Source organism: Podarcis pityusensis (genome assembly GCF_964106645.2).
Source record: "Podarcis pityusensis genome assembly, chromosome: 10".
NCBI classification, from domain to species: domain Eukaryota; kingdom Metazoa; phylum Chordata; class Lepidosauria; order Squamata; family Lacertidae; genus Podarcis; species Podarcis pityusensis.
In genome coordinates this window covers 59,952,800-59,970,181 of record NC_138035.1, presented here as the reverse complement: position 1 = coordinate 59,970,181, position 17,382 = coordinate 59,952,800, and positions in this window count along the sequence as shown.

Below are 17,382 nucleotides of genomic sequence, written 5' to 3'. Positions count from 1 at the left end.
AGTCATTTCTCATGACTGTATCCGGATTGGCGATCAGGCTTTGTTCCGGAATGATGGGGTTCATCTTTCAGATCTGGGGAACGACATTTGGTTTGGTAGCATCATCAGCAGTATCAGGGATTGGTTACAGCTGTGAGGGTATTGGCGGCGAGCCTTTTGGGCTCGGGTGGCGGTTAGGCATTGGAATGTGTTTGTGGTGGTGGAAGGGCTAGATGTGGCCATCGCCTACGCCTTCAATTTTGGGTATTCCGTTAAAGGAATCCGGCGGTCATGGATCCTGTCCGATGCCTGTGTGGCGGGGGGCCATGGCACGACCCTCGGTGACATCAGGGGAGAGCTTATAGTTGGATTAGCATCAACGGGCTCCACGTACTGGTGAATGACCCCCCCCTTTTAGACTCACCCCTCTCCGAGTGGGTGGAGTCAAGTCACGTGATCCAATGCCTAAGCCAATACCTTTTCACTTGCTGTAATCAATAAAGTTGTGGCCTTTTCTTGACCCATTAACCTTATATTACGTGTCCTTGTGTCTTCATTTCACTAAGCGGGGATCGGGTCCTCGAACCACAATGCATGCTTTGTGCGTACAACTTGTATGAATCCGAACTCTGTGCATACAGGGGCAATGAAAACAAGTGGAGCACAGGGACATAGGAAGCTACCTTATGCCAGGTCATATGCTTCTAAATGATTTTATATTGCCATGTTATAACCTTAAAACCTTTACTCATTTATCAATAAGTATTACAACAGCAGCTGCAGTGGGTTTATTGCTCGGTCTGCGGAACATGCACAGTGGTCCATGCCAAAATCCCAAATTAAGCAAAATTATCAAAGCCATGCAAGTTCAGCTGGATTTACTGAATACAGCTGTATAATGCAGTCATACCTCGGGTTGAGTAACGGAGCGCGTTACTTCCGGGTATCGCCGCTTGCGCATGCGCAGAAGCTCAAAATGCCGTCACGCGCATGTGCAGAAGCGGCGAAAAGCGACGCGCGCACACGCAGACGTGCCGTTGCTGGTTACATTTGCTTCTAGATGCAAACGGGGCTCCGGAACGGATCCCGTTCACATCTAGAGGTACCACTGTAATAATAATAATAATAACAATATGCTGTGAAGATCCCAAATCTCACTAATTCTCCAAATTTAGTCTTTTAGCTAAGACATTCTAGCAGATCTGTTAACAGCCCACACAAGACACCACCACACTGCAGTATTTTACTTATTTCATAAAAATGTACAAACCGCTTGATTGTAAAAACCCTCAGAGCAGTTTGCAAAAGGAAACATGATTTTAGAAATTATAATACCGGGAAACATTTAAATGTATTTTGCAACAGGGAGGATACATACTCTTAGGATCTTCCAAAACTAATGCTACCATTTTAGCAGAGTCTATTCTTGCAACGGCAGCAAAAAATGCAGTAGGTTTTAAAATTCATGTGATGGAGCATCTTCTCTGGCCTTCTTAAGCAGCACAGTTTCCCTGGGAAGAAGCTGGGGATAATTCTGCCTTCAGGAATAATATTTTCCGCAAGCAGCTTGTTCAAGTCTTCATCTTCCCTCAGCACCACCAATTCACTGTTGTTTTTGGGAGTAGCATCTCCTGCAAGCTCCAGCATCTCTGCTGTCAGATTCTCCAACACTGCAGCCATGTTAATACTACTTACAGGACCTGCACGTTTTCAGCAGGGGGGCGGTCCACTGTCCCTCAGACCTTGTGGGGGGCCAGACTATATTTTGAAAATAAAATAAAAATGAATGAATTCCCACAAATAACCCAGAGATGCATTTTAAATAAAAGGACACATTCCACCCCCACAACTCTTCCCTCCCTTCTCCACAGCACCGGACGAGCCCCAGTGGCTACTTACCTGTGTCTTGCAAGTGGCAGGGGCTGGCGGCGGCAGGACGAACAGCATGCGAAGGGGCTCCGGAGAGGGGTCAGCACCAACAAAGCCCAGCCCCCTTTCTCTTGGCTCTAGGCAAGGCAGGGAGAAGCCAGGAAGAGGGAGGGAGGAGGCGCCACTGAACGCGCTCGCTGGCGCAGCCTGAACAATCAGATCCACGCCGATCCACGGGGCGATTCCTGGACCGTCCGCAGGCCGGATCCAGACGGTAACTGGGCCGGATCCGGCCCCCAGGCCTTAGTTTGCCTACCCATGCATTAGGCAGTTGAATGTGCATGCAGCCTCTGTCCATTTCCTGGGGCACTGGTAACCCACTGCATAAACTTCAACATTTTCTACTGCATAACTGGTCTGATCTTTATAGAACTGGTTCTTTCTTAAAGTCATCAGGCTTTGCAAGCTGAGCCAAGGCTGCTGCCTTGTTTATGCAGGCATCGCCCCTCTCTTCATTGCAGTCGAGAATAAGTTTCTACACTCAAGAGAAACCTCCCCCTATCTTCCGGATCCTCAAAAGACATTTTCAATGAGTTTTGTTTTTGTTTCTTACAATAGGTAAAAGGCATTTACATTCTATTAAATAATTAAGCAATCACTTTAAATCTGGACGGTTTCTTATTTGTTTTAAAAAATCTTTAATAAGATATTACGGCATAAACATTTTCAGGCATATAAATATTGCCATCGCTGGAGACAGAACACTGGGCTAGCAGCTGTTATGGCTTTTTAAAGTACTATTTCTCATTAGTCGACTGCCTCCTAAGCAGAACATTGGAACATGATTTGATATTGGTTCACAGGTAACATCTACTGATTTCTTTAATTCTACTTCTCCGAAGCTCTAAGCTTTCCTTTAGGAGACAGATAGAGCTTGCGACTAAAAGGACATGGCTCTCCAGCCCTCTAGTGGCTCTTGATACTAAGTACAGCACGTTGGCCTCTAACCTATTTGCTTCTTTAAGTCTAAAGGTGAATGCCTGGCACTCCTTTAAAAAAACAAACCTCTATAAACACTACCAACACCACAGTTTTCCTCAGGGGGCTTCCTAAGAAGTAGCTGTTCCTGCAGATTGCCGTTGATTTGATGGACTATGAAAACTCAGGAGAAACTGCCAAATTTATCAAGCCTGAACTGGCACATAAAGTCAGATTGTTTGACAAAAGAAGTCATGTGAAAGCCATTTTCGGGGAAACATTTGACAAGCTGACAGAGCTTTCTTTGAAGATGTACTGGGCAATGTTACTCAGGGATAAAATGGTGGTTGTGTTGCAAGAACTGCTGTCAGCTCTGGTCTCCGAATGCTGCTTCTCAAAAACTGCTGCTGGGTGCAGTTCAACCTTTGCAAAAATCCCGCAGATCAGAGGCAAAAGGCATCCTCACTGTCACTTTGGTTTTATAGGAAAACTCTGTTTATTAGGTTGACCTATTCTATGACACACCTCAAGCCTTAAGGCATATCATATAATAGGTCAAGTCAATTAGACTTAAGGTCTTCAACATTCAAGTTGATGCAACCAAGCTTAGCCAATCGGTGCCTTCAGAGGACGAAACCTCCATTAGCCCTGGCCACCAAAACACAATTCAAAGTGTTGGTGCTGACCTTTAAAGCCCTAAACAGCCTTGGCCCAGTATACCTGAAGGAGCATCTCCATCCCATCATTCAGCTGAGGTCCAGCTCCGGGGGCCTTCTGGCGGTTCTCTCACTGCGAGGTTACAGGGAACCAGGCAGAGGGTCTTCTCAGTGGTGGTACCCGCCCTGTGGAACGCCCTCCCATCAGATGTCAAGGAAATAAACAACTACCTGACTTTTAGAAGACATCTGAAGGCAGACCTGTTTAGAGAAGTTTTTAATGTTTGATGTTTTATCGTGTTTTTAATATTCTGTTGGGAGTTGCTCAGAGTGGCTGGGGTATTATTATTATTACCAATTTTTATAGATTTCCACATAGGAAGTGACTTTTGTGTAGAAATGTTTAATGCATGAGGTGACCTTGTAGTCACTTGTCAGATGGTCTTGGCGATGGCTAAGCATGGGTTCTGAATGCAGTAATCCAAGTCTAACAATTGACTATGGAAGCTTGGTGAATCTTTATATGAGAAGAGACGTTCACAGAAGTCATCGGGCAATTTTAGAACCATGAACTTTTGATTCAGCCCCAGCACCTTTCCAAGGAAGGACAGAACTACATAATCAAGGACAAAACTACATAATCAGCCCATTTTCTGTCTCATGCCCCTGCTCTGCAGCCAAGGTAGATGTAATCTTCCTTCTCTGAATCTTGGTGGAGGCTTTTTAAATGTAGTTAAGGAGACTGTAATTACTTTTACATTGATTTAAAGGAAATGTATTATCTCGGTCAGACTTTTAGTTCAGCTTTGAGGTCTCACAAGGCCCACCAGCTGTTAACATCTTTTAGCTTTCATGCCAGGTTTATAAAATATTAAAACTCTACTATGGGGATTCTACTTCTTAAATGATCGATATCCCTAACTCCTTATTGTTCATCTCTTGCTCCTTGAAGAATTTAATCATCTTAATTTATGCCTTTAAACAAGAATGACATGGTTCCTTCGTCCACTTTCAATAATGTATATTTATCTACCTATACATGTGTGTACCTAATTTATGTTTTATATAAGTATTTTTTTTGGGGGGGGTTAAATAAAAACCAAATACCTGCATTTTCATCACACATAGTCCATGGTAACCAAAAGCCAGCTGGAATATTTAAAAGACAGACACTGCTTCTGGAAGATTCTCAGACACAAGTTTGGGAAAGTCTCCAGAACCAGAGATTCCACAGCTGGTATATGTGTATATGATATGAACAGCACTAAAGATGTTTGCACTAAACATTGCAAAGGGGAAGAGAGGAGAGGTGCTAAAATGCCTTTTTTTGGACTAGGTTCATATCTAATTAAAAGGAGAGCCACTGCCAGTCCAAGTCGATAACACTGGTCCAAATGTACCAGTACAGTGGTACCTTGGTTCTCAAACTTAATCTGTTCTGGAAGTCCTTTCAAAAACCAAAGCATTCCAAAACCAAGGCGCGCTTTCCCATAGAAAGTAATGCAAAACGGATTAATCCATTCCAGACTTTTAAACACAACCCCTAAAACAGCAATTTAACATGAATTTAACAAGACCATTGAGCCATAAAATGAAAGCAACAATCAATTTACTGTACTATAAAATAAATAAGACAGTATTGTAGATGACAAAAATAAAAATTACATTTTTTTCTTACCTGCAGTGATGATAGTCATTGTTTGGATGGGGGGCTTTTATCCATTTCCGCAGTCACACAATCAATCAATCAATCAATCAATCAGTAGCTGAACTGGGTTCCACACAGTCACAAAAACAAATTAACAAAAAAAAAAAAAGCCTCAAAAACAAAAATGCAAAACAAATAGCAAAAACAAAAGTGCCAAACTTAATCCATTCTGGAAGTCCGTTTGACTTCCAAAATGTTTGAAAACCAAAGAGCAGCTTCTTATCGGTGCAAGCACTCCAGATACAATAGCTGACAGCTGCACCGGACGTTCAGCTTCTGAAAAATGTTTGAAAACCAGAACACTTACTTCCGGGTTTTTGGCGTTTGAGAACCAAGGTGTTTGAGTACCAAGGAGTTTGAGAACCAGGGTACTGTTGGGATACTGCCAGGGAGACAAAGGCCATCATGACTCCACGTCGCCTCCGGACGATCCATCGATCTCCTGTAGTTACAGTATCAGTCAATTAGCGACACAAGCCTCAGAAATAACATGCCACATTCCAAGGCTCGTGTTGCTAATTGACTGATACTGTATCTACGGGAGATCAATGGATCGTCCGGAGGCGACGTGGAACCATGATGGCCTTAATCTCCCTGGCAGTATCCCAACAGGTACCACTGTCACCCAATTCAGTTATAAGGTAGTTTCATATACTCAAACTGGGATGCTACTGAAAATGGCAACCCTGTGTTGAGTCACACTGTCACCGTTGGGTACAGTATATTGCATGTCTTGATGTCATTATGCTCAGCAACAGCCTGTGATGTTGAATGGGAGCAGGGAATTGAAAAGAATATTAGGTTCGTTCTACCAGATGTTATGCAGCAGGGTGCTGGAGTGACGCAACTTGGGGTCAACATTTTTTTGTAACAGCTCTACCTTTCTGTTTGGAAACTTTTAATTTTGTCCTGGTACATACTTGCATTGCATTATCTGCCCTTATAAAATATATACCTGCGGTATTTAAATTCAATAAATAATGCTTAATATTTTTCAGAGAACAACATAGGTCTACAGACCTCCCCGGATTTACAGAAGCTGTCCCGGTTTCTCATTTGATCCTGGAATGTCCCGCTTTTCCTTAGGACATCCCTATTTTCATAGGAGAAATGTTGGAGGGTGTGGAGTTATCAGACTATGAAGTCATCTGAAGGCAGCCGTGTATAGGGAAGTTTCTTAATGTTTTATGTTTTTATTTTTTTTATATGTTGGAAGCCGCCCAGAGTGGCTGGGGCAACCCAGTCAGATGGGTAGGGTATAAATAATAAAGTTGTTGTTGTTGTTGTTGTCGTCGTTGTTGTTGTTGTTGTTGTGGAATAGGACGTCCCTCTTTTCATCAGAGAAATATTGAAGGCCATGGATCTATCATAATCACATGAAACATCACTTCATCTTGGCACAATGCACTACGAATGCATGCTGTGCCCAATTTATGGCAATGACACATTTTATATACCTTTTAACAGCTCTGGGATTTCTCTTAGCTTGGAGATATGGTTCTAAGGAATGCATCCACTCTTGATTCCTGCCTGTCATATAAAGTGAATGATTTCTCATTCTAGAAGGGTGCCAGCCCTAATCACACCCAAGCAACCCTAAGCAACATAGTTCATGCAGAAGCATGAAGAATCCCCACCGATAAGGTCATCAAGCCATAGCAGTGCTCCGCTGACCTCCTCCCTAAGCAAACCTTTCAAGTGAATTCTGCTTTGAAGAACTCTAAAACCTTTGCAGTTTCATCAGATTCCCAGCTGGCTTCTTTCAAGGACATAGCCGAAGACAGAATTTTAACAAACGTGGCCGACCCAGCATAACTATTATCTTTACCGAGATAAAACGTCACAGCCGTGAAGACCCTTTGAGAACGAGGACTACATATGTTTGACAGCCTGGAGTCGGAAAACCCATCAGAGCAGAGCCACAATAATATTTAGGTGAATCATCCTTCTTTACAAGAACAGCAACACATTTCTTGCCAATCAACACCTGCCCAAATGGAGACATACAAGCTTCATTCAAATTATGAATTGTGGGTGAGGTGCTTAATCTGTGTAGTGAACCTGCTAAGAACTTTGACAGTGGATGGCTATGGATGGCTATTCCGAAGTTCATTGAATTCAGTGGAATTCACTCCTAACTAAGTGTGCATGGGACCTCAGCCTTACTTACATACAGTGGTACCTCGGGTTACATACGCTTCAGGTTACAGACTCCACTAACCCAGAAATAGTGCTTCAGGTTAAGAACTTTGCTTCAGGATGAGAACAGAAATCGTGCTCCGGCAGTGCGGCAGCAGCAGGAGGCCCCATTAGCTAAAGTGGTGCTTCAGGTTAAGAACAGTTTCAAGTTAAGAACAGACCTATGGACCGAATTAAGTATTTAACCCAAGGTACCACTGTAGTTTCCATTTAAAATACGATGTTACTACCAGCCCATAAAAGTACATGCAACATCAGCAAACCAGTGAAGCAACAGTCTAAGATCCACATTGCTTTTATGCACTCAGGTTGGCACATTGTATTGTTGGGAATTTCATTCCACCCTTACGGCAGATATGTGGGATTGTTACATGACACATGTCTGTTTACATTCCAGCACAGATTGCTGGAGTCCTGTGAGCGGAACATCCTCTCTGTATTGCTTTTGTTTTTTTCTCTCTCCGAGAAGAATGACAAGGAGCGAAGCCATGTTTTCTTTGTTCTGATTTATGTACAATAAACGTAGTCTAGTATCCATGCCTTGATCTGGATCTGTTGTGTGTTTACTCTGCTAAGTAATGTGTGCTCTTGCATACACAGCACCATGAGTCGTGGGCGCACATCGGAGGAGGTCTGATGGATCTCCGCAGCGGCAAGGCTGAGAAGGGAGACGCTCCGGCTGTGGCCAAGCCAGCTGGCTTTCCATCCCACAGTTCCAACATGTATATGATGATGATGATGATGATTTATTTATACCCTATCCATCTGGCTGGGTTTCCCTAGCCACTCTGGGCAGCTTCCAGCAGAATATTAAAGCACAATAAACGATCAAATATTTAAAAACTTCCCTAAACAGGGCTGCCTTCAGATGTCTTCTAAAAGTCCGATAGTTGTTTATTTCTTTGACATCTGATGGGAGGGCGTTCCACAGGGTGGGTGCCACTACCGAGAAGGCCCTTAGTGAAGGCTGTTAGGGCTACTAACATTTACATTATAGACTTCATAAGTAAATAACAACAACAACAACAACAACAACAACAACAACAACAACAGTAATAAAAAACTCAGAGTGGGTAGCACATAGTCCATTAGTTACCGTAGCTACGAAGCCCATACCGCATTAATGCTCCATCTCTGGGTAACATTGCATGTTAAACAAGTTTATATGCCAACTTGCTGTGCTAGGTCTATAACCTCTGATGGATCGTTGACAACCAAAGCTTGATGCAGGATTCCAAAATAATAGAAATTATAACACCACGTGAGCAGATTTATGGGATAAGTAGGCATAAAGCAGTACTAGGGTGATCTTATGGGTTAGCATTCATGTATTTAGGAAGTCAGCAGCATTTCCCACACCCAGTGATATTCTCTTCTGGAAAAATAGGTGTCCGTACTCAGTAGGAAGTTGTTACAGTACGTGCCACACTGTTTAACAACAACAAAGTAGGTGCTGGTATTGCGTATCCCCGATAAAAAGCACAGCCCACGCCTCCCCCAGCAAAATTGAATGCCCAGTCAATCATCTAAATGTCTTGAAAGTATTAGTAATTGTGACTAGAAAGTATCTTGTTCAGTGCTGTCTTGGATTTGATGCTCGTTAAACTTCTAAACTGTATAATGCACTTAAATTTTAGATTATAAGATGTTCAGAGTAAAATTATTTCGGGAGTGTAAACAGTCAGAGTGACTGCTATGCTGCTGTGCACATAGATAGTAGTGAGAAGTAAACGCTGATTTAATGTAGCCACCTTCCACCTTAAGATAAAATAAACTTTTTGAGTTCCATATGGAGTCAGCATGCAGCAAATTAAATAATACTTTCAAAACCTCCGTTATCTGCTTTTGAAAGTCCAAAATTGCACTTTCTTTCCGAATAGACAATATATGCAAATAACAACCTTTTTATTCAGTATCTGAATTTTTTGAAGGTACCTCGGATGATTCACAAAGATGGAATGACATTCTACAGTTCCCATGCCAGGTAAAAAAAAAATTACAACAGCAGGGTGGACATTGTCTACTGAAAACTCAAAATTGGCCTCAGGTATGTTGAACATCGGGCCACCCCAGAACAAATTTCTCATTGTCTTCTTACATCTCTGATTTCATGCCACTGAAATAAAAAGAAAGCCAGTTTGCTAGGATCACCTGACAGGTTAATCATTCTGCTACTGGTTCGATTGAAGCATGTTGAATAACAAGGATTGCTCCTGTCCATGACAACTGCTAACCACATACACATGAAAAGCCCGCCACAAATGATACTTATGGCTATATATGTTTTAAAACATTGAACTATAGTTATAAAGTAGATACACCAATCCTCTGAAATTTCCAGAACTAAATGGTGAAAAACCAACCATATTTATTTTATTTTATTTGGGGGGGGGAGTAACATTTAAATTGCCTTCTTGAAAAAAATACAGAGAGAGTGGAAGACTACTTTTACGTGAATACAGTGGCACTTCATTGAATTTACTCATTATATTATTGGGCTTTCAGTTATTGTACTTTACTACCTGCATGTTCTTGCTAAATGTCTTGTGCCATAAGCACCTGTCATTATAATGGATGCACCACTGTACTATAGAGGAATTTTAAATATTAAATGTATTCTGTAATACCATTTTAATTTTAATTAGCCGAAATATAGCAATGCTACATTTATTCCTGAGTTTGCAAGGAAAATAAAGAATTCATTGCTTCTAAACTGTTTTCTTTGTTCCGTTATTGTAATCCCAGGATATGCATCACATAGGGACATTTGCTCAATGGGAAGCAATCATATATATATATATATATATATATATATATATATATATATATATGCAGTGGTTTCGGTAACCAATTTAAGGACACAGGCTGCTTCATCAGTGACAAAACCAAAAAAACTACTGTCACTATTGAGACAGCTGAAGTTTTAGTACAAAGAACTATACAGAAATATCTTCTCAGCAAGGGAATATTACAACAGAATACAGAGCAGTTATTATACCCAAAGATAGATACAAACAAAAACTAGACTATTGTTCATTTTAGCAGAGGGCTATTGGGACGACAAGATAAGATTAATTGAATCATTTGCGAGTTTGACAATAGGATGACACAGCTAAACTAATTAGGCAAGTACAGAAAGGCAACTGGAGGATAATTAGCAAGTGTATTAATTTAGCAAAGGAGATATCTCATTTTAAACAAAGACATTGATACTGCCTTAGTGTACGATGGAAAAAGCATTTTCAGATTTTAAATTAATGTTTTCCAGTTCTCCTGAAGGACTTGATCCCAAATCTAATGAACTCAAAAGAATCTCTTCTGATTCCATACCCATTTGGCACCATCGACCCAAAGCTAAGCATTGTCAAGTCCCATTGATTTCAACAGAAGAGTTTAAAGCACATACTTTGCCGCCACCCCAACTGAAATTAAATGGGACTTGAAAATCCTTGACTTTGGCTGGATGGTGGCTGCTGTGAGCAAGTTGGCTAAAGTGGCATTTTTACATGTTATGCATGCATTTAGCATAATCTGAAAATTGCTCTCACAAACCGGGAAGATACCATGATATGGTCAGTGCATTCGTTGTGCTCACTTCTATCTGGATAGCTCAGTTGGCTAGAGCATTGTGCTGATAAAGCCAGGTTTGCAGGTTCAATGGGATGACTGCATATTCCTGCATTTCAGGGATTGGACTAGAATCTAGATGGTCCTCAGAGTCCCTTCCAACTCTACAATTCTAGGATTTTTGCTGAAACACCTTGACAAACAGTTGCATATGCTTATTGATATAATAATCAATTAACCTGAAAGAGCTACCCTTAAGCTGCTTCTATATGTAACATATCTAAACAAACCCAAACCATAAATATGTTCATTTTTGCACCCAGAAGTTTAATTTGCCCAATTGTTGACTCTGGCTTCCATTTCTTGTACAGTGGTACCTCTGGTTGCGAACAGGATCCGTTCCGGAGCCCCGTTCGCAACCTTAAAGGAATGCAACCCGCGTCTGCTTCTGCGCATGACGTCATTTTGCACATCTGCGCATGCATGAGTGGCAAAACCCAGAAGTAACCCTTTCTGGTACTTCCGGGTTGCCGCAAGACACAACTTGAAAAGACGTAACCTGAACTGAACGTAACAAGAGGTATGACTGTAATCGTTTACGTTCTCAACCTAGAGTCTATCTATACATAATTTTAACCTACCATAGAAGCATTCTGTAACTCCATGCCAACACTCAGTCATTTATTAGTGTCAAAAATATGGCCAATTTTCCAAGATAATTTTTTCCAGCTGGCCAGCCTACAGGACGCAGAACAGCAGTGCATACTAAGTGCCAAGCAGTGAAAGGCTGCTCCAAAAGTAGGGAACAGTTAACACATCCAGCCAATTCTGCCTTTTTAACCATTTGTGCTTCTTAAAAACGATTGTTTTAGACATACAATATAATCTGAAACATTTAACAGTATGCCATGACTCATGAAGAGTTGTAGTGTGATGTAAATTTTACGTATGCTAATGCCAGATACTGCTACTTGGGTTAGCAGTCCAAAATCCAGATTCAAATGAAAAATATATATGTTGAAAGAACAATAATCTAAAGTCCAATAGCCCAAACCTAATGCAGAGTAAAGCATGATTATGTCTACCTTTTGCCACGCTTTGGGGAAGCAGAGCCCTCACACTGTGGCAGAAAAGACTCAGAGAAAAACAGAGAAGAGTTCTTACCAATTAGTTTATTCAATAATCATAGCGAGAGACAAAGGAATGAGGTCTCTCTCTGGAAATAGCGCTGCTCCAGGGAAAGTCCCACCCCACTACGTCCTCCCTATTCTACTTCACCCCTGCAGCGGTTAATTTGAGCTTTCTGCTTCTGAGCTTTCTGTTCTACTACCCTCAATGCCTGCCTGGTCCTGGGTGGGGGGTCAGGAATGCTTTCCAAGGACACTGAGTCCATCAGCTCTCTCTCCCCGGTGCTTCTTCCTGATGTTCCTCTTCCAATATTTCCCAGCTTCTCCACTCTGCAGCCTCTGAACTATGCCCTTCTGCAAACCACTGTTCTAAATCTATACTGTCCTCCTGTTGTCAGGAAGGTTCAGGAGAAGTGGAGGGCGGTCCCCACCATTCCTCCTCAGTCCAGACCCAGACAGCTTTAAGCCAATATCTCTGGCATTTAGACATGGCTATGTGTTTTCACTTGCTGTGTTTTTTACTTGCTGTAACCTGCCCTAGGTTTTTATAGTGAAGGGAAGGCATGAAATCAATTTGACAACAGAATTCTAACTAGATGGACCTTTGTTCTAGTCAGTGCTATTTTTCTAGAAAAAGTGATGCCAGAACTCACCATGAATGTCTCCCTTGTTCTCTTAGAATGGGCATGGTGCCCACCTGAGAGGTGCTGGAACTGAGTTCCAGCGAGTACCAGCTAAAAAAAGCCCTGGACTAGTTGAGTAGGACTCTCCTTATGTTACTTGATGCCACAGAAGTCAACAGATGTCCTTTTGGGTGGGACAATCTCAGTCTAGGGGACTGCCATGGTTGATCATCCAAGTGCCCACATGCTGTATTTCTCTTCATGCAATAAATCCATGGCTCTCGGGATTTTGTTACAGAGAAGCCAAATGATGTTTGTTCCTTTAGCATTCTCACATTTAGGCAGTGGGCTGTCATATGTCCTACTTTTCAAAATCTTGCCTGGAATTAAGCTACTACAACCATGTTCTGTTATGTATGGTACACCACCAAAAACTGGACTTTGAGTGATGATGTTGAATGAATAATATGTATGCATCTCAGAAAAGCAGATTTTATTGTCCAGGTGTCTGCAGGTGAATGTATGCACCTTCATATGTGTCACTTGAGATCATAAAACAAATCAACATCAGGATTAAAGGAATTTTTTCTTTAGTGTTCTACTCCTGTAAGAAACATGAAAGTATGGTTACTTTCGGGCACCTTTTTGACAAGAATACTTTAAAAAGCATAGAAACGTTTTGGGGCCAAAGGCTGGCGAGAGAAGGAAGAACCCAGGCAAGTAGCTTCATCCTCACAGAACAGAAATAGGCTGCAACTCTTATTCTAAGGCAATGTTCTGATTTCTGTAATGAAATCAGGGCAGGGAACTGAGGAAAGTCCTTGGTGGGAGGGTTGGGGGGAAGGGGGGGATAATGTAATTGATTATGTTGACTGTTAATTTGTTATGCTGAAATTGTTAAATAATTTTTTTTTTAAAAAAACTAAATAAACTGAGCCTCTTGGGCTTGCCAATCAGAAGGTCGGCGGTTCAAATCCCTGCGATGCGGTGAGCTCCCGTTACTCTGTCCCAGCTCCTGCCAACCTAGCAGTTCGAAAGCACGCCAGTGCAAGTAGATAAATAGGTACCGCTGCAGTGGGAAGGTAAACAGCGTTTCGATGAGCTCTGGTTTCCATCAGTGTTCTGTCGCGCCAGAAGCAGTTTAGTCCTGCTGGCCACATGACCCGAAAACTGTCTGTGGACAGATGCTGGCTCCCTCAGCCTGAAGCAAGATGAGTGCCACACCCTCTAGATGCCTTTGACTGTCCATTTACCTTTTACTTACTTAGAGCAAGTTGGTTAGCTCATGTGCCTTCAGATAATGCCCTAATGAATTTATTGCAGATACTCTTGGCACATTCTTTGATGAAATCATTTCGTTTCCCTCTCCCTACGTTAGATTTATTTTGTTATTTACTTGTTTTTTATTTGTTTTCTGAACCATTAGGTCAATATAGGCTTCCTTGCTTTGCAGAACAAACTACTCCAACTCATATGCTCACACTAAAACACACACCAGTTTTTTTAATTAATTTGGACATTTGAAATGCCCCCGTGCTTTTGGTTTAATGGTGTTTGAATGCATTTGCAGCTGTGAGTGACAAGAGATTTCTTTTAACAAACAAAATATAAAAAGAATCCATCTTGTAGAACCTTTTGTGACAGAGGGCTTTAAGCAAGCTTTTGCAGTCAGAAGATTTCTAATAAGCATGCGGGAAATTTTTACCTATGGTACTAGGCCTCTATATTTCAGAATGAAACTTAATAGGACATTTCCTCCAATGACTTTCCTTGACAATCTTATGTTTCACAGTTGTGGTGAATGAAATAACAGTTGAGAAATAACTTGACCCTAGGTTCTCTACCTCTCAGCACTTATAGTTACAGACCATGAAACTAAGTTTCAGTGCTTAGTGAAACTGAACTAATTCCTAACTGGCAGAAAACGAGGACTAGACCAGAGGTCAGCAACCTTTTTCAGCCATGGGCCAGTCCCCCGTCCCTCAGACCATGTGGTGGGCCGGACTATATTTTGGGGGGGGGAAATGAACGAATTCCTATGCCCCACAAATAACCCAGAGATGCATCTTAAATAAAAGGACACATTCTACTCATGTAAAAACACGCTGATTCCCGGACCGTCTGCGAGTCGAATTTAGAAGGTGATTGGGCCGGATCCAGCTCACAGGCCTTAGGTTACCTACCCCTGGACTAGACATATTAAATATTTAGGTTCTTTGGAGCCATAAATTCTAGGTAAAAAAATAAGAGTTCAGCTCCTAAAGATTTCATAATACATCATTACTCTGCCACGTTTTTGTAAGCATGAAGGTTTTCTTAGTGTCGTAAACAGTGTATTCCTATCCAACCCTACTCAGAAAAAAGCCTCATTGACTTCAATAGGACTTACATCCAGATTAGTGTGAATAAAATTGAAGCCTTAAATAGTTTAGCAGCGGACTGCAATTTTCTAACACATCCATTTTGTTAATTCTGTTGAAAGTTAAATGTAACTAACATTAAACATTGCAGTATGTGCAACTACATTGAACAATATTATTTGGTTGATTCCAGGATGCATAATCCTATGCATAGTAGATTAGATGTAAAATCAGCTGTAAGTGTAAGGTATGTGTATGGGATTGTAGCCTTCATTATATAAAGGTGTTTATTGCACAGTCCTAAGGATGTTCACTGCATACTTATTTAACTCCATGTCCAATGGGATTCACCCCCTACCTAGTGTGTTTAGGTGTGCAGTTCATAGATATAATAGAATCATAGAGCTGGAAGGGACCCTGAGAATCATCTAATCCAGGCATCCCCAACCTGCGGCCCTCCAGATGTTTTAGACCACAACTCCCATGATCCCTAGCTAACAGGACCAGTGGTCAGGGATGATGGGAACTGTAGTCCAAAACATCTGGAGGGCACAAGGTTGGGGATGCCTGATCTAATCCAACCCTCTGCAACGCAGAAATATGCTGCTGTAATTTTTTTTTGCAAAAGTATGTTCAGAATTTGAGGACTATCTGGGCATTATTGCTAACCATGAGCTTGAAATTCTGGAGAACATCCTGGAACAGCCAAAAACAACAACCCAACATTCTATTCTATTACTAGATCAACTTAATTGTGCATGTTTACACAAACTGAATACATTATCAAAATTACACAGAGTAGGGAAATTATTTTATTCAACAGCCCAGCCATAAACATGCTTATGCAGAAGGAACTTCAACTGAGTTTAGCAGAACTTGCGTCTGAGTAAACATTCTAAGAATTTGGATGCAAGTTAATCAGATTTCATTCTACCTCTTTCATTAGATTGAACGATAATTGCAACCGTTTAAATACTCTTCTTAACAGCAACTCCCAAAGTAGATTAGGAATTCTTTCCTAACTGCAGATGGATGAGGAAAGAGCGAGTTATTTAATGGGTGAGACTGAACATAATTAAGTGGTGTGTGTTGGGATTAAATAATGATGATGATTCGAATTTCATACATGCGTTGATAAGATGTGAACTGGCTGTAACTATTCAGGAAAGAAATTTTGGGGTTGTGGCTGATAGCTCTATTTTGTATTTTTATGCTGTGAACCGGCCTGAGATCTTCAGATAAAGGCAGTAAACAAATTTAATAAATAATAATATGAAAACCTCAAATTTGTGTGGACTCTTTGCTCTGTCTTGTAACAGAATTATTATTATTATTATTATTATTATTATTATTAATTTCCAGGTGGCTTACAAATTCAAAACAAATAAAAAAAGTCCAGTAGCATACCCAGAACAAACTTAGTTGGTCTCTAAGGTGCTACTGGACTTTTATTTATTTATTTATTTCGACTGTGTCAGACCATCACGGCTACCTACCTGAATCGAGATTAAAAACAAGAACGGCTAAAAACAGAAAGAAACTAAAATTACAGTTTTCATTTCAGTTTTAATTTGTATACTATATACAAATATATATTTGTATACTATATATCTATATAACTATACCCAAGGTGGTTTTCAGCAACAACAAAATACACAGCAAAGAACACATGCTTTATCCAATACAGAAAGTCATAACAAAATATAATATTCAACAATATTAGAATAGCACAGAATGGACAGTTCAACGCTGACAGAATTAAAACTGTATACATCTATAAGTAGATAAATAAATATTCATGTCTTTGTGCACCCATTTCCCAATACAATCCTATGTATGTCTACTCAGGAGAAGCAAGTTCCACTGATTTCAGTAAGAATCTCATTTGCGCATTGCAACCAGTTGTTTCCCATATACTTGGGTCTCCAGCTACATAACTACATTTCCCATGGTCCCTCACCGCTGGGCCTGCGAGCTAGGGATCAAGGGAGTTGTAGTCCAAAAGAAAAAGAGAGCTGGAGGAACTCAAACCTCCCTCCGAACACCCGGACCAACCGTTACTTCCCGCGCCCAAGCCTCAGAAACGCGGCTCGCGTTGCCCGGCGCTGCGGAGCTTCAGTTTAGCACATTGCGCGTGCGCCTGGCTCCGTTGGTAACGTCTGGGCGCCGCGAACCATAGAGAAGAACGAAGCCGGTGCGCACGCGCGGACGGCAACCCACGAAGCGCTTAAAACGCCCCTCAGTCCCCGGGCCCGGTTTGCCATGTAAATAAGGCGAAGGGGTCGCTCCTGCCTTGCCTTCCTGTGAGGCCTGACC